This window comes from Sturnira hondurensis, unplaced genomic scaffold, assembly GCF_014824575.4.
Source record: "Sturnira hondurensis isolate 20B ecotype Veracruz unplaced genomic scaffold, ASM1482457v3 Scaffold0008196, whole genome shotgun sequence".
NCBI classification, from domain to species: domain Eukaryota; kingdom Metazoa; phylum Chordata; class Mammalia; order Chiroptera; family Phyllostomidae; genus Sturnira; species Sturnira hondurensis.
In genome coordinates this window covers 22,926,091-22,953,134 of record NW_028080827.1, presented here as the reverse complement: position 1 = coordinate 22,953,134, position 27,044 = coordinate 22,926,091, and the positions used below count along the sequence as shown (strand labels likewise).

At 39.9% G+C, this 27,044-nt stretch overlaps 1 protein-coding gene across 6 annotated transcripts in view; it reads right to left on the bottom strand.

The window, feature by feature from the left end:
* FRMD6 (FERM domain containing 6) overlaps positions 1-27,044 on the bottom strand; it is a 93,590-nt gene that overhangs the window by 38,708 nt on the left and 27,838 nt on the right. Inside the window, exons 1-2 of one of the 6 annotated variants that reach the window (XM_037054301.1) lie at positions 6,415-6,424; positions 4,255-4,260 (exon numbers count right to left, since the gene is read on the bottom strand). The exons of the other annotated variants lie outside the window; for them this stretch is intronic. The gene's annotated coding sequence lies outside the window, so the exon portion shown is untranslated. Of the gene's footprint in view, positions 1-4,254; positions 4,261-6,414; positions 6,425-27,044 lie in introns of those variants that run through there. 6 annotated transcript variants of the gene reach the window in all.

The window sequence follows — 27,044 nt, the reverse complement described above, 5'->3', positions numbered from 1 at the left end:
GTGCTGGAATGTGGATGACATCTGTTTTAATCTACTTGGCACCATCTTTCCATTGAAGAGTGCTCCTCCCCACCCCCCAGGTTTCCAGACGGCTATCAATCACAGTGTGTTCTCTACTCTGGACCAGTGGAAAGGGGATTAAAGGTAAGGATGTGACCCAGGGCTGGCCAAACAGGTACCCTATTCTCAAGTCACAGTGCTTGGTCTAAAGGGCAGACCTATAACCCCAGCAAAGTCCGGATTCCTCCATGAAATTTGTTACACAAATGTTGGGATGGAGAGGGCTGCTCCTCTTTTTTGGATTGGTATTTGAGCAAATGATGTGAACCTGGAGTTGCTGACAATCATTTTTATATGGTAAGAATTTACCTGAAGAAGGAAGACATCACAGAGGAAAGGGAAGCTCAGAAAGAATCCTAATCATATCATTTTAACTGCTGTTTCTAGCTGTGTCTGAAGCCAGAAACCATTCCTGGGAATTCCCATATAGTGAGCCAATATATTTTCCCCTCTTAAGCTAATTCTGCCACTTGCAACTAAGTCCTCTCTCACATAGCCTATTCAAACAAAAAGCTGATTTATTGCTTGACACACTCATTCACTAAGTGTTTATTCACTTTTAATTTATTCACATTTATTCACTAAGTGTTTACTATCACTGGCTATGAAGATTGTATTTACTAGGGGAAAAAAAAGCAATGCTCTAAGGTGTAAAATTTCTCTCTGTTCTAAAACAAAGTAGAATATTCACTATGCGAATCTATTTCATTACCAAAGACTTAGAAGGTAGAAAAAAATCTGTGTAACTGAAAAGTTTAGGTGGTTAAGTTGCTGTTCAGACACCACCACTCACTCTCTAAGAGCACCACACACAGCAAACAATTTGTGGGAAAATGCATAAATTCCTTTAATGCAAACAAAGTACAGGGCAATTATTCATAACAGAAAATCTCATCCTGAATACTAATTTTGCTGGTGAACAGCCCTGTCTTATTAAAGACCACAATGTGCTATTACAGACTTGTGCTGAATGTGCTTTTACTGTGTTGTCCATTTGTAATAAATTACAATAGCTGCCCCCCAAATGCTCATTTTTGCAAACAAAGTACTGCTAAGTACATTTAATATATATCTGGCCACTGGTCAGTTTAAAGGACATTTGCGAACTAAAGCAATTTCAGTAAAAATAGTTTTAATTCTGGGTCTCTTTCATAAATTGGTTAAGGGGAAATCATTAAGCTAATTACCGGATGCCACCCAGCATAGACTGTAACATCACCACACTCCACAACTGTAAATGGATGTGAATATTACTTGAAATAGTTATTGTAACATGTTGTTATACGTAATATAAGCAGATAACTATGTAAACATGTGTGTATTTTACATGTATAAAATGTGTATGAACATGTATATGAGTAAATCTGTAAATAACAGCTACACTTACAACGTAGTTACTCAACCTACGGAAAGCTGAGTTTGGAAAGATGGAAGACAGCGCCAGGAACGTGATGTGCTGCTTCGGAGCGCACCCTCCAGAGCCAGACTGCCCGGACCGGAGCCCCAGCTGTGACACTCGCCACCTGGGTGCCCTGGGCAACTCTCTTCATGTCTGTGTCCATTTCTCTCACCTCTGAAGCAAGAATGTTATTAAGATTATTTAATAGGTTTCTCACTTTCTACCAAGTAACATTAACTTCATATCATGGAAAGCAAATATTAAGAATTGCTTTTTGGTAATATGTGGTGGCCATAATCCATCTATCCTGTCATTAATCATATCTTGAGTTCTAAAAGAAATGGCATTTTTCTCCAGTTAGCAGCTAACAGATTGTTTCATTTCTGTATTTAACCAATGTGATTTGCTACACCTTGGGGCTGGGATGGGAAGAAAACCTTTAAAGTGGACTTCAGTTAGTGACAAATAATGCTTATCACACTCTAATAAATAAAATTACACAGCTACTCCTTGGCTATAGCAAAGGGGAAATATAAGAAAGACCGATAAAGGAGCTTTATATTGAGATGAGGAGAAAAATTAGTGAAATGGATGTGTGCACAAGCTGTTGTTAGCACTGTAAATCACTGTTGTTAGCACTGTAAATCACTGTTGTTAGCACTGTAAATCACTGCAACCAATATGACATGGCCTGTTGTAAGAATTATGAAGACGTTCATACCTTTTGATCCTACTGAACAGGATCAAATAATCTGACTTCTAAGGAATATACAAGGAAATAATTCGACCAAAGCCAACCACACTTTTGAACAAAAGTACTCACTGAATCATTATCCATCAGAGTAAAAACTGCGGAAAAAATCTAAGTAGTCTAACAACAAGAATAGATTAGTAAATCAATGCATCAAAAATAATATCACATTGGCCAGTGTGGCTCAGCGGACTGAGTGCTGGCCTGAGAACCCAAATGTCACCAGNAAATCACTGCAACCAATATGACATGGCCTGTTGTAAGAATTATGAAGATGTTCATACCTTTTGATCCTACTGAACAGGATCAAATAATCTGACTTCTAAGGAATATACGAGGAAATAATTCGACCAAAGCCAACCACACTTTTGAACAAAAGTACTCACTGAATCATTATCCATCAGAGTAAAAACTGCGGAAAAAATCTAAGTAGTCTAACAACAAGAATAGATTAGTAAATCAATGCATCAAAAATAATATCACATTGGCCAGTGTGGCTCAGCGGACTGAGTGCTGGCCTGAGAACCCAAATGTCACCAGTCTGATTACCAGTCAGGGCACGTGCCTGGGTTGCAGGCCGGGTACCTGGTTGGGGGCTTACAAGAGGCAATGATCAATGTATCCCTAGCACATCAATGTTTGTCTCTCTCTGTTTCTCCTTTCCTTCCTTCTCTCTACAAATAAAATCTTCAAAAAAGTAAGGCTGGCATTCCTCAGAGTAGGCACATCAAACGCAGTGTGGAGGCAAACAAGAGTACTGACACTCATCCTGACTGGGTGCCTTAGATCGAGCTGCACATCTCCCGGTGGTGGTGGTGGGGGGGATAGTTAGATGGACTACAGTCACACAGGGCCACCTTAGAGCCATAGCTGAACTTGAGATTAACTCCCTGAAGTTCATAGGCATCAAAACAAAAACCTGGGTACTTTTAGGAAGTTGGGAGATGAGAGGAGACGCTAGGTAGACAATAAGAAGAGCACATGCAATGATAAAATTCACAAAGTTTAAAGAAATTGCTTCTGGAGGACATACCATATTTTTGGACTATAAGATGCACCCCCCTCAAACTTGGGAGGAATAATGGTTGTTAATGTTGCTGTTGAATTCTGTTTACACTTACATTGGTGAAATATTATGTTATTTATGTTATTAAATATTTTACCACATTTTTTGCTTCAAAAATTTTTTCCTATTTTCCTCCTCTAAAACCCAGGTGCATCTTATGGTCTGAAAAATATGGTATAGAGGGCCCATAGACCTATGAAAGGATGCTGAGCATCACTAGTCATCAGAGAGATGCAAATTAAAACCACAAAGAGATACCACTTCACACCAGTCAGAATGGCCAGCATTAACAAATCAACAAACGATAACTGCTGGAGAGGATGTGGAGAAAAGGAACCCTAGTACACTGTGGCAGGAAAGTGGACTGGTGCAGCCATTGTGGTAAACAGCATGGAATTTTTTCAGAAAACTAAAAATGGAACTTGCCTTTTGTTCCAGAGATCCCACTGCTGGGAGTATACCTTAAGAATCCTGAAATACCAATTCCAAAGAACCTATGCACTCCAATGTTTGTAGCAGTGTTATTTACAGTAGCCAAGTGCTAGAAACAGTCTAAGGGCCAGCAGTGAATGAGTGGATCAAAGAATAGTGGCTTCTTTACTCAATGGGATACAGCACAGCAGAAAGAAAGAAGGAACTCCTACCCTTTGGTACAGTATGGATGGAACTTGGAGAGTATCATGCTAAGTGAAATAAGCCAGGTATATGATCTCATCTAATCAACACAACAAACAAATGAAAAAATAGAACCAGAGACATGGAAATAAAGAATAAGCTCACGGTGACTAAAGGGGAGAAAGGAGGGGTAATGGGGGAAAGAAGGAGAAGGGTCAAGTCAAGGAACATGTATAAAGGACCCATGGGCATGAACAGTGAGGTGAAGATTGCCTATGGGAGCAGTGGGGTGGGCAGAGCCGGGGAGAGCAACAGGAAAAAAGTGGGACAATTACTTCCGGTCAAGACGACAGGTAGGTAAACCTGGAACTTGCCTCCTCCCACGATCACATCAAAATTACAACTATAGAACTACCAGCATTCAGAACCATCTGAAATCTGGCTGAATGGAAGTCCTACAACCAGGGTATTAAAAAACTAGCCACATCAAGACTGGTAGGGGGGTGGATACACCCAATGGGTGCATGTGACTTTTATCTGCCACACTCACATGAGGCAGATAAAAGTTGGAGGGATATCTCAGTTGCAGAGATCCCTCCTCAGGAGCCAGGGGTCCCAGTCCCATACCAGGCACTCCTAAGCCCTGGATTCCAGTGCTGGGAAGAGAAGTCTCCATAACTTCTGGCTGTAAAAACCAGCAGGGATTGAGGCTGAGGGAGAACTCTGGAACTCTGGAGGGCTCCTAGAGTTCCAGACAGTTCCTCCTAAAGAGACTTCACACAGACTTACTTGGACTCCTCCCTCTGAGCTCCAGGGTTAGGGCAGCAGCAGCTTGAAAGGCACCGGAAGCATACAAAGAACTGAAGTGTCTGGTATCAAGGTGAGAGCTGGGGGGCAGCTTTCTTCCAAACAGAACTGCTGGCAGAGGCCATTGTTCCTCCGATGAGCCCTCCCCTCCAAGAGCTACAGAGCTGGCAGGCAGGCATCATATCTGAGACTCCATCAACTTGGCTCACACTACTTGCTCCACCCTGGTGATTCCCTGAGGCCCCACCCCACCCAACTTTCAGACCCACCCAAGCTATTTCCAGTGGCTTTTCCATATAAATGGCTCTTGCTTCATATTTTTCCCACAATCTCTCAAACAGGCAGCTTTTGGCCTGAGCAAGCCCCATCCCTCTTTCTCTTAGTGGCCCCACGCTTGGCACTATGAACAGCTGGCCTTGGTTCACAGCTTGGCCTCACATTGGTTCCTCCAAGCATAGGTAGCAGCCATCTGCAGATTGCTTTGTCGCTTATGCTGTGTGACCCTAGGCAGAACATAGGCAGTGACTGACCTCGGCCTGCACAACCTGAGAGGCCCCAAAGCCAGTGTACCCAGCGGACAGCTACAGACCAACATTAGAGCACCACCACCCAACCACCTCCACAAATGACACACTCAAGGGGCAAACTCAGCAAGCCCCAGAACCCCACTGAAGTAAGTCCTGCTCTTTAAGGTGAGCCCCTGCCCAGCTGATCCTCCCTGATGGTTCAAAGTCTGTGGCCAGAGATCAGTGCTTGGTGGTATCAGCCAGGACTTGCAGCTGTCAGGCCTGGGGGTAAATCCTTTCCACTGATGCGCCAATAGCAAACAAGGCTCAACTACGAGAGGAGGGTGTGCACAGCCCACACAGGGGTACACTTTGAACACCCAGCTTGGGTGATGGTGGAAGCGGTGCCACTGAAACCTACAGAACATCTACTGTGTTAGGCCATTCTACCAAGTCTGGGATATGTAGGAGCTCTACCTATTACACAGAAACAAACACAGAAAGGCTACCAAATGGGAAGACAAAGAAACATGTCCAGATGAAAGAAAACTCCAGAAAAAGAGCTAAACAAAATGGAGACAAATAATCTACTAGATGCAGAGTTCAAAATACTGGCTATAAAGATGCTCCATAAACTTAGGGGGAAAGCAGATGAACTTAGTGAGAACTTCCACAAAGAAACAGGAAACAAAAACAAAAGGAGAAACCATAAAAAAGAACCTGTCAGAAATGAAGACTGCATTACAGAATCAATGGTGGAAAAGATGAAGGAGAGGATCAAATCATAAATTTGGAAGATAAGGAAACAAAAAACACCCAAGTAGAAGAGCAAGAAGAAAAAATCAAGAAAAAAGTGAGGAACAATTTAAAGAGTGGCGACAGTTGCATCATGGGTGTGCATCAAGGAGAAGAGAGAGAGCTAGGAATTGAAAACCTATGTAAAAAAAAATGACAGAAAACTTTCCTAACCTGGTGAAGGAAACAGACATACAAGTCCAGGAAGCACAGAGAGTCCCAAACAAGAAATGGGAAGGCGGTTGAGGGGAATGTGTGAAAAAGGTGAAAGGATTAAGAAGTCTAAACTGGTTGTTACAAAATAGTCAAGAGGCTGTCAAGTACTGCATAGGGAATAGTGTCAATAATATTCTAATAACAATGTATGTTGTCAGACAGGTATGAGATTTATCAGGATGATCACTTAGTAAGTTACGTAATGTCTGATCACCGGGATGAACTCCTGAAACTAATATAATAATGTATGTCAACTGTAATTAAAAAAATAAAAATAACTTAAAAAATACATATAATTCATAGTATACTTTTTAAATAAATAGAAGTAAACCAGAAAAAGTATTTTTTTACAGGCATTTGTATTCAAAAATCATATTAGGTTCAGAAACCACGCACAAAATTTCTTTCAACCAAGATGAATTTCTAGCACAATACCGCCAACAAAAGTGCTGTTCTCAGGGAAAATTGCTGAACTTGGAAGCATCTGCTTCTAATTTCCACAATGAAATCTTTGATTCCTCCATTCATGGCACCTGCACTCAACTTTCTAACATAGAAACTCCGGTTTTCTAGATAATGATTTTGCTGTGAAGTTCTCATTATCTAGTAGTAATATCTAAAATACTAATAATTACTTCTGTTTCCATGAAATATGTTTTTCCAAAGAGAATATAATGCCTTTAACAAAGATTGAATTAAACATTTGGAAAGTTGCTAGCTTTCTTGTAACATTGCACAATGACTTTTCCATGTTATAAATGGTTCTTAACAACAACGATGAGATGTGATGTACAAACTGGCAATGTGAAAATCCACTGACAGTAGAATATATAATTAAAATATTGTACATTAACAAGCTACACATTAACAAGTATGAGTCTCAATAACAATGCTGAACAAAGAAAGCAAGTCACAGAAGAATATAGGTACTGTACGATTCTTTTATACGAATAGGAAGTTCAAAAACAGGCAACTATAAGCCATATGTCAACTAGGGATACACACACACACAGTCTGGCACAAGTAATGCCCCCTCTCTATTACAAAATTGTAAGCATGTAATTCTGTAACACACTCAAGCACTCCATATGACATTTTCGGTGAAATGTTCAGATTAAAACCATACATTTTTATACCTACATTATTACCGTACCAACCACACTCAGGTGGGTGTTACTTCTGCTGGACCCTCTATATAAAGACTATAGAGAAAGGCAAAGAAACGATTAACCTCAACCTGTAGTGGTCATGCCAGAGGGGCCTGCAGCGGGGGTTGGGGTCTTAAGAAATGGGCAGGAGCATCAAATGTGCTAAAGAAATATTCTTTTTCTTAAGCTTGGTAGTGAATACAACAGTGTACTTTCATTACTATTATTATTTAAAATGTATATAAACATTATAACATTCTTCTATGTGTGTATTTCATAATTTGAAAGAAGTAAAATAGAGTTATTGATGCTGAAAATGCTGTGACTAACCTCAGACTAGTGATTAAACTTTAAAAAGATACTTAAGATAGGACAAATATGAAATCAACTATAACACATTAAAATAATCTTTATAAAAATATTATTTTGCCTATACAAAACTGTTTCCATGGCCCTGAAACTACAAAAAAAAAAAAGGCAAGCAAGCAAGCCTTAGATATTCTGGTGGTGTCAATGAATTCTTATAGGAGCTTTTACTATTCAATGGCATGTGTATATATTAATTTCTGGCTTCCCATCTACTACTAGATAGAAAAATAATACAATAAAGTAATATTGAATGAAAACTTGACCACTGTATAAGATCTCAGAGATGATTTAGTCCAACCCCTTAATTTTATAGGTGAAGAAACTGACCCTTTGAGCAAATGACCAGGCAAGGTGATACCAGTTCATTTGGCAGGTACCAAATGCTATTTCTTCCTGAATTTTTCTTCTCTAAATTCTATTAAAAAATTCCCACAGGTAGGAAACAACTTTGTTGAATCTGGTCTCTTTTCAGAAAGTTCATGTTTTATGTATTTAAATAGAAAGTCAAGAAACATGCTAGCTCTGGCCAGCAGCTCAGATAGTTAAAGCATCATCCCCGTACACACACCAGGGCTGCAGGTTTGATCTGGTCTAAGCGCATATGAGAATCAACCAGTGAGATGGACAAAGAAATAGAACACTAAACCAATGTTTCTCTCTCTCCCCCTTCCTTTCTCTCTAAAATCGATTTCTAAAAGTGCCAAAATGATTTACTAAAGAAAATATACCCAGATGCTAATAAAACCTGCCTCCTACTCCAGTAGTTGCAAAATTATATGTTAAAAAGAGTTTATGAAACCAGGAAAAGACTTTGAGATGTAAGGAATCCAATTTTGCCCTTACACACATAAATTATGGGCTGAAATTATTTTGTTAGCTGGACACACCCCTAAAAGTAGCATTTGTGGCGGGACACACCTGCACACACACACATACAGTGCACATGCCCAATGTGCAGAATGGGGTGAAGTGAGACCCATGGGTGCAGGCATTCTCTACAGTAAAAGAAGATCAAAAGCACAGTCTATAAACTTCAAAGCAAAAGATTCCTCCAGACATTCTAACAAGGCTTTATATTGCCATAAAAGTCCTTATTTACATGTTTGGGGGGGGTTGCTGTGAATAGGTACATTAGAGACAAAGTTGTCACATAAACAAAATCCAATACTGAGTCACCCAACAGCCTAGTCTAGTTGCCTCCTTTTGACCTGCCTGTTCATTGGGTTTTCTGGTTCTCTGATGTATCATCTCCTGCCCCCACACAATACACTGCTAAAAGAGAGCATTCCTTCTTACAGTAATCATCTTCGAATGCTCTGAGAGAGACCTGAAGTCTAGTTTTTAAAGGGTGTGGAGGAAGGAAATCAGAATCACACCTTACCTTATGCTAACAGGGTTAATCCTCCATGAAAAATGAAACCACAGCTCAGCCTTAAAGGTTAGAGTTAAAAACACACCAACCAATCAAACAACAACCAGAAACCACCCTACCTCTGCTCAGCACGGCTTTCTTAGATGGCTCGCATCGGCTAGAAAGGCACCTCGTCTAGAGGCTGAGCTACAGACTTTTACCTTGGAAAAACCAGATGAGCAGTCTCATTCCGAGGTCGGCCACCCCTCGTGGCAGGACCACTGCCCAACGCAGATGCTGCAGCACTGCCACCTTCCGCCCCAACTCCCCCGACAAAGGCTACATCCCACTGACACCTGCCTTGCAACCATATCATCTCAGAGCCAAGGCGAAACTCTTCAAGTGCTCCAAAAGTACTCACTGAGAGGAGTGCCGATTTTCGTTCATGACTTTCACATTTGGAAGAGTAAATTAAGAAAACATGGTACTGAGTCTCGCCGTGGACTCTCAAAGGAAAGCTGGGTAACAAGGTTTTTTCAGGTAAGAGCTGGAAAGTTTTAAGTTATTTACTAGGTTTTCACCTTCAAAACAGGCCTAGGTGATCAGGAGATAAACTTCTGAAATTCCCTCTCCAGAGTATTTCAAACGCATCTTCCAATTGAAGTCATCTGTCTACAATTTGGAAATTATTTGCTCTAAGAGTATAGGAAGTCATGACAGTTTATGAAAAATGTTAAACTTAATGTGGAAAGACTGAATGGTTTTCCCTAATGTAACAGGCAAGGATGTCTGCTGTCACTACTCAAGTTCAAACTTGGAGGACTCGCTTTCTGATTTTCAGGCTCACCCTAAAGAGTACACACAGTAGTCATAACAGTAAAATGTTGTACTGAAGACAGATACAGAGCCCAGTGGAACAGAAAGTCCAGAAATAGAACCGCACATATTCATTTGATTTTTGACAAAGGTGCCAAAGTAAAACAGAAAGGGAAAAAATGTGCAACAAAAGGTACTGGAGCAATCAGATATCCATATGAAAAAAACTGACCTCAACCCTAACATAAAAATTAACTTGAAACGAGTTATGGATGTAAATGTAAAAATTAAAACTATGAAACTTAGAGAAAACCTCTAGGAGATGACTTGTGTGATACTGGGTTTCTCAGGGCACAGAAAACATTAAACATTAAAAAAACTTCAACTTCTTTAAAATTAAAAATTCTGCTCTTTGAAATTTACTTTAAAAAATGGTGATGCAATCCTCAGGCTGAGAACTTAACTTAAAAACCTTTATCTGATTAGAGATCCCAATTCAGAATACACTGATGGCTCCTATGACCACCTAACAGAAGACAACTAACTCTCTTAAAAATATGAAGATTTAAACAGATAGTCATGTCATTGAAGATACACAAATGGCAAATAATCATTTGAAATTATGCTTGACGTTATCAGATATTAGGAAAATGCAAAACACTACACTGAGATACCATTACGTACCCACTAGAGTGGTGAAAATAAAAAGGCTGGTACTAACAAGTCTTGGTGAGAGTCTGGAGCAACTAGAACTCTTAAACACTGCTGATGGGAAAGCTGCATGATATAGCCACTCTGGAAAACAATTTGACAGGGTCTTATGAAGTCAAACATTCATTTATCATATAATTCAGGTATCTCATCCTTATGTATTTGCTCAGGATAAATGACAAGGTATGTCTACCAAAGACTAACACATGAATGTTCATAGTAATTTCATTCATAGTAGCTTCAAACTCAAAACAATCCAAATATCCACTAATAATAGGTAAATGATTAAATAATAGTTAACATCTGAAGAATACCTGTCAATATAAAGGAACTACTGATACATTCCACAAAACACACGAATATAAAGAAAAAGAAAAAAAAGAAAAGCACTATGCTAAGCAAAAAAAAAAAAAGCCAGATACAAAAGCAAGGGACAAAAGACTACATATCATATGTTTCTTTTTATGTGAAATTCTGTAACAGGCAAAACTGGAGATCAGTGGTTGTCAGGGATTGGGGGGGTGTAAGGGGGAGGAGAAAGCGAATGTGGAGAAGAGGTTTGTCCAAAAAGTGGCTGTAGAGAAGTTTTCGATGTGACATGTTCTATATCTTGACTATAACACGGCTTACATGATTATATACATTTGTCCAAAGTCACCACATTGTCTACTTAAAATTTGTGAACTTTATTTATAGTGTATGTAATTTATACAATAGAAAATTGATACAAAAAAGCTGTAATGAATCTACAGGATCATCAAAGTGCCTTATATATTAACACATTACCCGAAGCCCCCTTGCTGCATGTGCAGGGTGTAAACACAAGTGATGAATATCAGCGAAACGGACTACATTCACAGCTTCAGAAAGCTTAAATCAGACCTAAGAATTAAAATGTAAGAATTCATGGTGATTTGGAAATAGACTATAATCTTAAAGGATAATATGTAAATAAAAACAAAGGTTGGCCTTTCACATTTATCAAAGGTATCATCCCAGCAAGAATTCTGGAGAAAATTCCTACGCAAAAACAAAACAAAACAAACTACTGAACAGCAGAGTTTTAAATAAGCAGTACTGTACCCGTCCCATGGTATAACTGTTCATTTGTCTGTCTCCCGGTATCAACCCGGCTATCACCTCGAGGGATAGGTCCATGCCTTGCTGAGCTGGGCACATTAATGACTGTTGAATGAAAGAATGAATTGCAGATGTTCTCATGTTAAATTTGGTTTCATCTGCCAGACCCATATGTAAGTAAAACTTCCTACATAAAAGCCTCTGGTAGATACGCTTCCATAAAACACTAGTATGGTTCATTACAGCTTCACAGCCTTCTTTATCCCAATTTAAAAATCATAAAGTTCTAAAGAGAAATCAAGTTAACTGTATTTAATGTTTCACCTTTAAATGTATAATGTGAAAGCATTCAAAACACCTTTATTTTAATTTCCCTAACCAAGCCTACAAATTAAGAGGCTTTTCCAAGGCAACAGCTGCTCTGAACAAAGGACCGACAGTGTGAAATTTTACACACATCTTTCAGAGAAAATCTAATGACCTAGAATTTTGCGCCAAGTCCAATGCATCATCAAGGGAGGGAGACTGTTGGAAAAGTTGACTCAGCATCTGTCAAAAACTACAGTGGACTTAAAAAGGCACCATTAAAAAGAAGAATTTCAAGGGGTGCACTGTATTGTGCAAACACTCTAGAAATATTTCACCAACAGGGCGACTGTGGCCGTGGTGCCAGGGAAAACGCACAGTCCTCAGACTGGAGTATCACGCTCTGGTTTTGTCACAGACTGTTTCAGGTGAAGGTGTCAAATCATACAAGTCATTTAACCTTCTCATCTGTAAAATAGACTTTGAGGATCAAATAAAAGTGTCTCTTAAATTCCCTTTAGAGTTACAAAACGTCACATACACACGAACTATTATGATGCTGAAAAATCCAGCAGAGGGTAATAAATGCTCATCAGCTTTTTAAAGAAAGAGTAATATATACAAATCACGGTTCTTAGATAATCTGATGAATATTTTATATCCTTGGTGGACAGCACTATGTCCATGCACACACACACATTTACCTTCAGATTTAGAGTGTGAGCCTCCCTCTGACAGTCTGCAGTCTAGGCTAAGCGGCCTTGCTGGGCTGGCCCGTGTACACGATGATCGTCTCTACACTCTTCTTTGTCCTGCTGACACTTGTCAGTGGTAATGACTATCCAAATACATGATAAGGCCTTGAGGTGTGTCTGTACAGAGTGTCACATTTACAAAAGCACTTTCAAATAATATTTCATCACAGTAGTATCTTTCATTCTCTAAAAAGACTTTAAGATGTATGACTGCACACTTCAATATCAGCTATAATCCAATTTCTGAATGATTTTTTATAAAACCAAATTCTTAATGATGGTTAAAATTCTTAATCATGCAGTATGGCTCTGTCGCTACATTTAGGCAGGAAAACCTCATTAATTAAGGTGTATATAAATTTATGAAAACCTATTTCATTTTGCCTTTTAGCATCTCAGAGAACTGAAAGAATACTATTTGGACTTACTATGATTACCTAAATTATTCTCATTACCAAACATTTGAAAATATATGATTTTAAGAAAATTACCAAAGGACCCTAATCAATGACATCTTGATTTGTTTCTTTGAGGGAAATGTTTTATTTTATAAGCTATTGGTTATCTTCAAAATTCAATCTTTATTTACAGTTTCTGGAAATTTAAACAAAAATTTTTTAAAGTGCATCAGATTTTATTAAGTAGGGAGTGGAAAAGGTGAGGCAGAAATACAAGTGTGCAACACCCAGTCGGAACGGAACCTGAGATTCCTGAAAAAAAAATCTGTCTGTCACTCAACTGGCCACTTCCTCCCCACTGACACAGGGGCTTGTGAGGGAAGATGAGGGAGTGAGTCCCCCGGACAAGTGGTCGCTCCGGGGCCTGAGAATGAGCTCTACAGAGGTTTCACGGCCAGGCTGCGGGAGGGCTCAGGGTTGAGGATGCAGCCAGGCTGTGAAGAGATCGCTGCCTCCATGAAGCCCCGGACAGAGATCCAGGAGCGCACGGCTGGCTCTGACCCTGGTAAGGGTGGCCGCCGTGGCCGACATGCCCAGTCAAGCAATGGATACTACTGGGTTTTTGCGCGTCTCCCATTGGATCGTTCTCCAGCACTCTCTCCCAGGGCCTTTCCGTCTAGCTCATGCCATCACACCTGGGCATCTGGGTGTTCTGCCCCACCCGTCCACTCATTACTGCTCTCACCTGGGCCCAGGCACCTGCCAGAGGGGGCAGAAAGCTGTCCTCTGAGGTCTAGCCTCAGGGTGATTCAGGTGGTAACTGCCTGTGGCTCCATCCCAGCCAGTTGAACAAAATTTATTTTTCAAGGCTATATTAAATCTAATTACTCTTATAAGTTATATATTTCACTCATATGTCAGACTTGGAGGATATATTCATGGGTTTTCATAAATATAGCTTTTAGTTTGTTTTATGGGTTGAACTGCTCCCTGGCTTGTGCAAGTTTTAAATAATTTCATAAAGGTACTTACAAAGTAACTGTTAACATACTCGGGGGAAAAACATAAATACACACACACAAAACATACCAGGAAGGAGTAGAATCTCTATTTGTAAGTGTAGTTAATTTTTTTCGACTAGCCTTTCCATCCTAGTATAGAACATACCATATGAAGTTTTTTGTTTTTTGTTTTAATAATAATAGAGAACACACAGGTGGTCAGACAAAACAGAAAAGAGAAGTAGGCTGAAGAAAGAGAAGTCTGGGGAAGCTAAAACTCCTATCGTAAAGGTGATAGCAGATAAGATGGATGGCACAGTAATATAAAAGTTTTATTTAGAAATAATCCCAGAAAAAGGACACATGGACAGGACAACAGTGTGGTGATTACTTGGGATAGGGGTGTGTAAGGGGATTAAATGGTAATGGAAAAAATACAATAAAGATAAAAAAAACAGAAATAATCCCAACTTGCGGGTCTTCCCCCACCCCAATCTGAAATAAAGGCAAGACCAGTATAAACCCTTTTACAAAAAAATATGAGGTCCATTATTACCTCATTCCTAGGTCACAGGGCCAAGAATATCAACCCCAATAGCCAGTGGTCCATGTCATGTTAAGATTACCTCTTCACGGACAACCTGATCACAACAGGAGTGCACAGCACCAGGTGTCATGCCAAGGAGAGGAAACTGCGGCAAAGGTGAAACAGGCAATGCATTAAGCTTATGACTTTGTCAACCCTGGGAGAACAGAGGAAACTTGTACCTTCATTACACCAACCAAAAACTCATGAAAAAACAAGAAACCCTATTCTTATGCAGCCTGGAAAGAACTCCAACGAACAAAGGCATTTCAAGAGACCCTGCCTTCCTGCATTAGGAAATCACAGACAATTTCTATTTCTGCATTCTATGTTATTATTTAAAACCCAATTTTTACTTAGGGTCTTTGGAAAGTTTCAGGAACAAAATTTGTTATTTTTCATAACCTTTTGAATATTTAAGTAACAATATGTATTTTTATGCTAGCAAATCTGAATACATATTACTGCTATGGGAAGAGCTGTATTTTATTTATATATTAGACTTGGGAGATAGGTATATAAGTTTTCATAAACACACTTCTGTTACTTTTTTATGGGTTAAATGCCACTCTGGCTTACTCTATGTTTAACTTTAGATGACAATTCTGTCACCTTAGACCAGAAAAGATAAAGCTGTAATATTGTGGGGCTTAGGTCAAGAGCCAGCAGTTTTCCAGGAGCTATGGAAGAAATGTAACATTTTGTGTGTCCTCAAACAGCTTACTGCTGACCTGGGAAGGTGTGAGTGATCTCTGTTAGCTCGGACAAAATAGCATTGCACCAGAAAAAGATATCCAAACAAGAGTTGCCACTACAACACGTCAGATTCCAGCACTAGAAAATGGACTTCAATTGACCACTAACCAAGACCCAAACAAAATTTGAGACCCTGGCCCATTCCTTTGGCAATTGAGAACATATTTCAAATTCTCCTAAGTAGAAAATAATTATACAAAGTCCATCTAGAAGGTATCCAGCCATGCAATATGAAAAATAGAGACATTTATTGAAGAAAATAGAAGATACAAGAAACACTGCACATATAACAAGGACACCTCAGACCCCATCATTGCAGGCACCGTGGGACCTCACACAGTTCTCCCAACTGCCATCAGCTGCCCCATCATATATTCCTGAATCTCAATGACAGTCTGAAATCTCTTCCCTTTCAAAGGTGATTTTAGTTTTGGGGAAACCCAGAAGCTGCAGGGCACCAAATCTGGGCTATGGGGGTGCTGAGTCCCCTGGGTGATCTGATGTTTTACCAAAAACCTCTCCAGGAGATGTGATACATGAGCAGGCGTGTCGTCATGACAGACCTGCCAACCACCAGTTGCCCCCAGCTGCAGCCTTCTGAATCATCTGAATAGTTTCCGCAGATGAAATGTTCAGGCTTAACGCAAAATTTGACACAGATTCATTGCTCTACTTGCTCAGTCATTTAAAATGTGATGGCTACACAGTACACATGCCCACTCAATGGTATCTACTACCCCACCAACTAGTACAGTGAAGTCGTCACTGTTCACTCGTGCACATTCCAGTCCACTCTCCTTGGCCACCAGGTTACACTGATGTCATGCAAACTGTTCTTGTTATATTAACAATGGCTAGACTTTTTCCAGACAGACCTCATACACTAAAATGCATTAGTTTTAGATCCCAAATCTATAATAAACTGATTATAAATTTCCTGAAAACTTCTTGGTCAGAATACAAGAATCCTGAAGGCAATTATTTTATGTTATCAATTAAATAACTTTTACTAGCTTTCCCTGCTAGGTTTTACTCAACATCTGAAAGTCACGAAAATTTCCCTTTCCATTTCTCTAGGCATTAGTAAAACAATTTAGTATATTACAAATGATTAGTTCAGCATTTTTTGCAGATTTAAATCAACCTCTTTGAAAGTTTAAAATAAACGTGGGCTCAGTGGAATGAATATCGGAGGTTAAAAAGACACATTTTGGAATTTGTTTTAAATTCTACATGACATTTGACATTTCTTAAAAACTGTTCTCTGATCCTATTTCCTTAAGATCGCATTTTGAAATCTTGAGTTTATTTNAATTTCCCTTTCCATTTCTCTAGGCATTAGTAAAACAATTTAGTATATTACAAATGATTAGTTCAGCATTTTTTGCAGATTTAAATCAACCTCTTTGAAAGTTTAAAATGAACGTGGGCTCAGTGGAACGAATATCGGAGGTTAAAAAGACACGTTTTGGAATTTGTTTTAAATTCTACATGACATTTGACATTTCTTAAAAACTGTTCTCTGATCCTATTTCCTTAAGATCGCATTTTGAAATCTTGAGTTTATTGGAAAACTTACCTAACATGTTAATTTTAAAAATTTCCTTCTATAATCACAAGTAACATGAATTTCTCAACAGAGATCTCAGAAATGGCACCACCACAGCTGACCTACATGTTTCAGTTTGACATTAAACTATGTAAAAAATTAACTCTACCACCATCTTTAGAGGGATTTAATTAAATATAGAATTCTACTTTCTTTGGAAAAAATACTTCAAGCATTTCTGATTGCTGTGATAAAATATATGTGACCACACAAAATTCTACTGTTTTTTGGCTCCCTCACATGTCACCAACTTTACTACTGAGGTTTTCTTACGACACTGTATTTACATCACTCCAAGACCAGCCTGGTGAACTATCAATCATTTTCAGCCATGGGCTTGGAAGTATAAAGTAACAGTACTATCCATTAGTTCCTCTTTAAGAAATAAACCAAACTTACTTTTTATAACCTATTTGAGAGCCATAAGAAAAGTCCTACTGAAAACATCCTTGACAAAATTAGTTTCAGAAAATAGAAGTTGTTTTGCAAGTTAGCCATATCTGAAATTTCTAGCCCAATTCCCCCTTTGTTTACTTATTTAAACAGAGTGCAACTCAGGTACCAAGCAAATGACAGTAAGCTCTAGAACACAGGTGGCAAACACAAGGCCTGCGAGCCGAATCTGGCCCTCCACCTTGTTTCCACCTTGTCTCGCTTAGCTGTTAAGGAGTAATTACATTTACACAGTCCTAAAGTTACATTCTGTCCTTTGAAGGTAACCTCTAGGGGCTGATGTGACCCCTGGTGAGAGTGAGTTTGACACCCCTGCTCTAGAGCTATAAATTATAATTCTTTCTTTATCATCAATGCAATGACTACAACCAATGGTAAATTGTTAGGAAAAGTTTTATTTTTCAACTCTTATTTTCTTATAGAAATCACTTCATAATTTATTTGTTGCTCAAATTCAGTTGTTGCATTCAGAATATTTTAAAAATTGCTGGGGAATTATAAGAAGGTCAAGGAGTTTGAAATCCAGTCATGTCATACTCCCTACTACAGCCCGGTCCCCCCGAGTGCTCCTTTATAAGGTCTCAGAACACCACCTACTTTTTAGTAATACTTTTTGAAATTGAACAATTACACACACCATTATTATCTGCCTTTCCAGCTTCGAATGGTAACAGCTTCAGGAAAGCAGGTCCATCATGTCTATCGGGTTCAGACTTTCTCCAGGGTCTTCTGTACACACGACTTGTCAAATGAATGACAAAAAACATAAGATGTTTAAAACAGTATTAGTCATTAGAAAGAAACATATCTAAAATAATAAAATGGTATGTAGTAGTGACTCATTTATTTGGAAATTCCACCCACCTACATAATGGAATCAGAGAATTGGCAATAAATGAGGTGTTTAGTAAATTAATACTCAAATACAGTGATTTTCAACTGTTGTGCTACAAGAATTTTTTTAAAAGATTTTATTTATTTATTCTCACAGAGAAGGGAGCGAGGGACAAAGTGAGGAAGAGAACATCAGTGTGTGAGAAAAACATTGACTGGTTGCCTCCTGCAGACTCCCAACTGGGGACCTGGCCCACAACCCAGGCATGGGCTGTGGCTGGGAATCGAACCAGCAACCTTTTGGTTCTTAGGCTGATGCTCAATCCACTGAGCCACACCAGCCACAGCAAAATGAGAATTTTTAAAATATGCAATATCTGACTATTAAGTCAGGGGAACTGACCTCTTCTCTTACATTGTCAAATTAAAAAAAAATGACAATAGTCAACACAACAATAGCTGTCTAGTGTGAATGAATCAAAATTATTGTTTTTTTTAAAAATCAGATCAGCAAAAAATACACTTTTTGGTGTGCCACAGAATTTTGTTAATTAGTTTATGTGTGCCACGAGATGAAAAAAGTTGAAAATCCCTGCTCAAATAGATTACATAAATGTTACTATAAAGCTACAAAGGAATGGATACAGGAAATTAAGAAAGTCCTATGTGAGCCCTGGCTGGGTGGCCAGGTTGGTTGGAGCATTACCCTGTACACCGAAAGGGTGCAGTTCAGCTCCCAGTCAGGGCACTTACCTAGGTTACCGGTTTGACCGCCAGTCGGGGTACATATGGGAGTCAGCTGATCTCTCTCACATTGATGGTTTTTTCTCTCTCCTTCCCTTTCTCTCTCTCTCTCTCTCTCTCTCTTTGCCCCTCCTTTCTCTTGAAAAATCAATAAACATATCTTTGGGTAGCGATGGGGGAAAGAGGGAGAGAGGGAGGCAGCCCTACTGCAGAAGTGGATTTTACACAAGATTTTGATTTTTGAAATCTTCTATAATGATTTTCAAAGTCATTATAACCACAGATTACCATCAACTGGAAGCTAAATCTAAACAATAGTCAATCTAGTAAATTTAAAATAAACTTTCCAGGCACTCATAAATTATAAGATATAATCATTGCCCTCATGAAATTTACAATACAGTTGGAAAGCTAGAAAAAATATACAACAAGATGTGTATAAAGGAGCATGTGCCACGTTCCAGTGAAGTGATACAGGCCGTATGCAGCTCCGTTCTGTGGAAGGAGAGGAAGCGTGATCCAGACTAAGTGTGTACGTGGCTGATGGGACAATGGGGAGGGCAACTGGGCTAGACTCAGGAGCTCTGCAATGACACTGGAAAATAAGTCAAGTAGCTACAACACATGACAGCAGGGGGAGGCAACAAAGGAGTGAAGCCTGCAAGGTAAAAAATGCCAACAGCCACTTGGTCTCAATGTTGGGGGCAAGAGGATCTCTGCTGGGGACGACAGGCGCTGGCAGAACCCGCTGCCTACGAAGGAGGAAGTGGGTCTGTGCTGCTCCAAAAGATCGCTGTCACACCTTCCAGGTTTTCAAAAGAAGGTGTAAAGTCAGAAATTTTTAATGTCAGTTTTTAAGTGCTGGCAAATAAATGTCTTTAACACTATGTTGAAAACCAAAACATGTCAGCAGGCATCCTCCCTGGTGGACCACAGGCTTGCAATGCTGGTTTGGAGTGCTCAATTCCACACTAAGAGATCTGGAGTTCATCCTCTAGTCACTGAATTAAGAGACTTAACATTTATTTCAAAATTTGCTTAGTTTTGCACCTCTGCACACTGCAGTATTTACCACGCAAAATGCTGGTAAATGCTCAGCATTTAAATGCTCAGTCCTGCCAAATTATTTCACCTTGGCCTTGCACATTTCTGTTACGAGCCAATTACACTCATTTAACTAACTGTAGAGTGACTTATAAGTTTCAGCTGAAAAAACACTCAACGTGATACTAATACACAGTGTTGACAGAGCTGTACCTAAGAGAATGCTGACACGATTAGGCCACAACCCGCTGGAAACACACACCACTGGAGCTCCGCTCCTCAAAAAACACACGCCATACTGCACTGCAAACAAAAACTCTTGCTCTTTCCAGTATTTCCCCATAATCAGCAACTTTCTAAAAACTACCACTATGTTCTATTACCAAACAAAACTCAAAGTAACGTAAGAAAGTTTTAATTCTACAATCAGTATAAGCTTTTAACTATCCAAAAACAATATTTAAGCATTAAAGGCCTATGCGTTAGCATTTTAATCAGCTTATGGAAAGGAAAGGTAATTAGTATCAGAGACTTGTTGATTCGTTTTGATGATAGTATTATAGAAAGTTAGCATTATAATTCAAAGGTAATTCCCACAAGACCAAATTCTTGGTGCATAATTAGGACATAAAGTACAGAGCTATGAAAACCGCTTGATCACATACTTTGAAATAATATTCACAATGAAAGCCATCAACAAAGTGAAAAAGAAGTAATAAACAAGCAATGTTTCTATGACTTCATCAGCTCGGGCTCTGAGAACCCCAACCCTGAGCCATCCGCCCACTCTGTGAGCAAAGGCTTCCAGGCTTGTGGGGCACCATGATGTGTGCGCGGGCCCCTCAGCTCAAACCCATCGCCGCTGCGGAAACGGAAGCCAACTCAAACCACTCTCTCACTGGGGCTGTGCTGTATCCTTTTCAAACAAAAGATCAATGGGTGGAACTAGAAAACCAACCAAACAAAAAGTCTTAACAAAGTGACAGCGCTTCTAAGATAAAGTTCTTCTCCAAAGGGAATAAAGAAATAAACTGCATTAGAACTTTCTTCTATCTCAAAGAAACAGACTACAGTCCACTCCAGAGCTTTACCAATAACAACTCAGGGGAAGCTCAAAGGCTCCTCATCCCCACGAGAGCCTGTGGAAGACCCTCAGGGTCCCCAGCATCCGAAAGACCCACCCCACATTCTATCAGACATATTAAAATGTACTCACATCCAATACTGAATCTTTATAAGAAACTGAACTGAAAATCAAAACTATCTTTTATAAGCTTTTCATTCTGTCTTGAGCCCACTCCAATCAGGTTTTGGTCCTAAAACCAATGAGCATCTCTCAGTCCTCATCCTACTTGACTTCTAAGCAACCCATGGAACCACTGATCCACTCTCCCCTCGCTCACACTCTTTGACTTCAAGAGTATTCGTCTTATCTCCCTCCTATCCTCTGGCTGCTCCTTCTCAGTCTCCTTTACTGGTTCCACCTTATCATCTCACCTCTAAAGCCTGAGCCACCCCAGGCTCAGCCCAAGTACTTTACCACAGAAAAGTAACTCATAGTTCCTTCCTCCCATGGTGTGGATCAACAGAATTAACATCATCTTCTAAAAATGACACCTAATTATGCCCACTATGGTAGAAACCGCGCATAATCCTGTAGCTTAAGATATTATCTTATGAGATCTCGTCTCCAGACACTGTAAATACTGACATGACCCAAAGCTTGATCTGTGGACTACTAACTCTGTATACTCACATTCCCCAAGTCACCCGAATTCGGTTGGTGACTTCCAAATTCATATCTGCAGCCCGGACCTATTCTTTACACTCCAGATTCCTATATCCAACAATCTACTCAACTTCTCCACTTGGAAGGCGAACACAACACGGTTAAAACAGCTCCTCGGTGAGATCCCTATCTCAGTTCATGGCAACTCCATAATTATGCAGAAAGCCTTGATGTTATCCTTACTCTGATCTCTTTCTCACACTCCTCAAACAGTTGGCCAGGAAATCCTACTGGTTCAACTTACAAATTAAGTTTTGGTCAGTTCTCACCCCCTCTTCCACTGCTATGAGCATCTCTCAATTACATCACAGCAACAGCTGTATTCCTGCTTCCACCCTTGACCACCTTGCTCCACTTTTCTATCTCAACACAGCCAGTGGTTCTATTAAAATGAAGGTCAAAGCATCTTAGCCCTCTGCTCAAAACACTCCAGTGGGTCCACATTTCACTCAGAGTAACTGTCAAAGTTCTTAAAGTGGCCCACCACGCAGGCCCTACACGATACGCTGTGCAAACCTCACTGACCTCATCTACTGCTACTTTGTGGGCTTTCTAACTGTTCCTGGAACACACCAGGCACAGTTTCACCTGCGGCCTTTGAAGTCCCTCTGCTGGACCACACTTTCCCAGGTGTCTCTGTATGGCTACCACCCTCCCTCAAGCCAGATGACAGTGAGGCCGTCTTTGACCACACTACAGTAAGTCCTCACTTAACATCGTTGATAGGTTCTGTCTCTCCCTTTAAGCAGAAGACACAAAGAAACCAACTTTACCATAGGGTAACTGATGTAAATGAGTTACGTTTCTATGGCATCTCATAAATGTTATACCAAAATGACACTGAACAAAACGACATTATTCAAGGACCTGCTATACTTCCAACTGCCAATGCTTCTGCTTCCCACCTCCCTGGACTCCCATAAAACATCTAACGCCATTATGTTTACTGTTTGTCTACGAATAGACTATAAGCTCCATGAAGGCAAAGCTCTATTTTGTTCACTGGCGTATCTCTGGGGCCTAGAACACTGCCTAGCACATAGTACATTGTGGCATAGTGCACACAGGCGTATATTATGTTGAATAAATGAATTTAACTAAACATTCAATAATCCCAATTTCATAGGTTTATTTTTGATATTTGAGACTTTTACCAAATCCTAAGCTTTGTTTTCTTAAAAAAGCTCATTTGGACTTGAAAAATAGAAAGTTCGCAGCCTGATCCCATGGCCCAACACAAATCCAGCAGCCCCAGGGAAGCTCGGAGCACCCTCACTGATTCTGCTCCCTAAACCCAGGACTCCAGTCAGTACTCATCTGAAACACCTAACGCCTTCCACACACATGCATTTTGTTCTCCCGCTGAGACAAAAATCCCTTTGGTAGGAATTACGCAAAGTATTTGACATAGACATAGATACTTCATAAAGATGTACAACCTGTTTTTTCATGGACTTAGTGAACATTTTTAAAGCATTACGTTTACTGAGTTCAAAGTATTACACAACACACACCAGGGAGCAGGTTATCTCAGGTAAGTCCCCTTCTTAACGAACAGATCACAACGCTACATCATGATTATGCTGGAGGATCCTGTGCCTATTGAGACTGGGCTTATAATTATGCTGTTTAGATGTAAATTTGTCTTCCTAATGTGTTTAAGTTTGTTTTTTCTTAAACACTTCCTTTGAAACTTTCAGGCTATTAATTTCCTTTGAAGGAATGACTTAAAATCTTAAGCTCTAGGCCTCGTAACAGAAAATTATGAAGGGGTCGGACCCACATTACATAAACTGTGCCAGTGGTGGGGGCTGGGGCTGGGAGAAATAAACAACCATTGCTTTATACCAATAATAGTGGCTGTTTTTAAAAGGACTCGAACTCTGCAGGGCACAGGAGCAAAAGGCATGGGCCACTGGTACTCTTTAATTTTAAAAGTACTTTGCACAACATTAATCATCATAAAGAGAATTTCTAAATCTGTAGATTTACTTTTTAGCCTCTGGGAAGAAATAACTATCCAGCAGACAGAAGCTGGGGGACTGAGATAGCTAGGAATTAGAAAAGAATTAGGAAAAATAACTCAGTCAATTAGTGATCAGTGAACTAGGCCAGCTGTTCCTCATGCAGCAATACAGATTGCGCATTACCTGTCACTGAGAAATACTACGTTTGGTTGCCTACTTAATGCCATCAATAGACGAAATACATGGTGGGGCAAGAGTAGGTCTACAGTTGTTCATATGGAAAATAATGCAATAATTAATAAAGAATAATAAAAGAATAAACTGTGTTTTGTGTGCTCACAACTGTAAACCTACTTTTGGCTCACCCTATAGAATAAAATCTTGTGAATGATGGCTTATAAACAAAAGCCTAAGGGAACTCCAGGAAAACTTTAAATCCTTCTATACATCATTTCTGTCTGCCTTAAGCAGTAAGAGCTAACATTACTTTTCTCCTGTGTGGCGGACCATGCTAGTTGCTTTACCTGTACTATTTCACGTAATTATCCAAACCACCCTGTTGGGTCTCCATTTAACAGATGAGGAAGCAAGGTTCAGAGAGGGTGACTTCCCCAACGTTCCGCACTAGAGAGCCATGGAGCCTGGATGCGGAGCCCAGACTGATCTGAAAGATCTCATTCTTCCCCTTACACCACACAGCCTCTCTTCCGCGTTGTCTTCGTAACATATTACTCTTTTTGGTACTAATTTCAGGGAGCAACTTGTCAGGACTGTGGCCAATAGTAAGCACATTTTTTGTTTCCTAAGATTAAACATGGTAAGTTTTTGCTGTTATAAGCGGTATCTTAATTGAAGCAGGATATATTTACTACCCATTTGTAAAACATCTGTGATTTTACCCATTTTTCGCTTTTTTTCCCTTCCTAATGAGTCTAGGTTGAAATTCTGAGCCTTTTCTTGAACTATGTGAAAATCCTTTTTCTTGTTAAGGAAACATGAAAGACACTATCTATACCAATAGCTTACCTTTGTAAGCACATTGCTTTATCTATTAGCTTTCTCAGTGAAAACATAATCCTATGTTTTATAGAAAGTGCTTCCTGGGGGCCGCCACTTCAGCATCAGAATTCCACTGTTGTTTTAGGTAGACACTGGATGTTTCCAGGGATATTTAAGAATTAAAATAACTATGTTGTAAAGGTCGGGGGAGGCATAATGGCAGGAAGAGGCAAAAAAATCTTTTTTTGCAACATTTTCTTCAGAATGAACTATTTAAAAACTATTTAGAAAGCAGGCCATTGAAATTAGTGTCCACATCCTAGATCATTTATCAATCAATGAAACAATGAGTCAGGAGGGACCTCAAGATATTACCTACTTGGCACTCATAAACCAAGGTTGCACTGGAGAACCCTGTAAGAGGGAGAAAGGAGAAAAGAGGAAAAGAGACGTCCCAAGGATTCTCTGTAAGAGCACAGGTAGGGCAGGCTTGAGAAAGTAAAACTGTGTCTCACTGGACTACATACACCTCCGTTTTCTCTGGGCAGGTCTGAGTCTATCTGTCCACAGGACACCTGAGTGTGAATCAGAAAAGGGTACCCTATCCTCCAGGCCAGTGGACTCAGGGGGCACGAGCCTAAACAGAGTCAGAAGCAGCTTCTACTCTCAGCACTCTCACCTGCTGTAAGACTCCGTATGAGTCACTCAGTCTCAAGGGACCTCAATTCCTCTACCTCTAAAAAGTGATGGGGCTATCACTGACGATCCCTTCCTTCTTCCCAATTCTCAACCGAAATCTGGCCACATCCAGCTGGTATATTCCGAACTGTGTCCCTGAAACGCTAGGATTCTGTGAACTGAGTTGACCCTTTAGTGTTTTCATGACATTGCATTTTTTCCTCTCACACATTTCTGCAGTATTTTTGCTCTTTTAATCTTAAGACTACACTCTTCTTTCAAATTCCAAAGTGCTTATTTTTTCTTCAGCCATCAAAAGTTCACATCCAAGTCACATCCAACTATATCAGCCCCAAATTACCCAAATGTCCATCGACAGAATGGATGAATAAACTGGGTACATTCATTCACAGAAATAAAAAAATAATAAAAAGGAACTACGGCTACCTGCATCAATTTGGACAGGACAGTATGTTGAGACAAGGAAAACACAAAACAGAACTTACGGTCCGTATTTGATTTTATTTAAATGCAGTGTAAGAACATGTTAAAACCAACCACTGGCACTAAAGGAATAGTGGTCGCCCAGGGAGCAGGGATTCTGACTGCGCAGGGAGGCTCCTGCGGGGCTGGCAATGCTGTTTCTTGGTTTGGATGCTGGCCCCCGAGTACGATCACTTTTTGCTACACACTTCTGATCTGTGCACTTTCCTGGTTGCATGCAATATTCAACAAGTTCACCCGAAGAAATAAGCCACAGGGACTCCACTCCCCCCCTCAGAAAAGCAATCTACCAAAACTGGGCAGCACAAGTGGTGCCACGTATCGGGAGAGAAATTGTTACATTTCATTTAATGTCAGCTAGACAGAGAACCACCTCAGAAGCTAAGCGATATACTTCATTAATTTCTGAATATCTTAATACAGAATTGCTTGACTTTTATGATGATTTCCCCTTTCACACGAAACTGTGGCAATAAGTTAATATAAAATATTGCTTTTCCCTGTCTTCATATACCAGTAAAACACTGCTGTTCAAAGTTCTATAATATATATATGCACCAAGATAAAGATGTTTGAGATGTCTGAAACATCTCAAAATACCCTAGGAGAGTGAATATTGAGGTTCTAAATACATACTTTTGGTAAGAATGATCCCAATTAGCACATTAATGAAATCACCTAGATAATGCCCAAATCTCCAACTAGTTTCCTGCTTTATAAATCAAACTCCACTAGGTAAGGTCACACAGGTAGGGAAAGGCATTCAAGAAAACGCCGTACTACAGACCACCTCAGGGACGCACCGGCAAGCCCTGCCTGCCCCTCTGGCCTGCATCGTTCCTCCTTCTATGTATGTGTCTCAGCACCACCTTTTCCTCCTCCTCTGCCAATACAACCTGTCTGTCAGATCTGTGATTTTTCACCCCTTTCC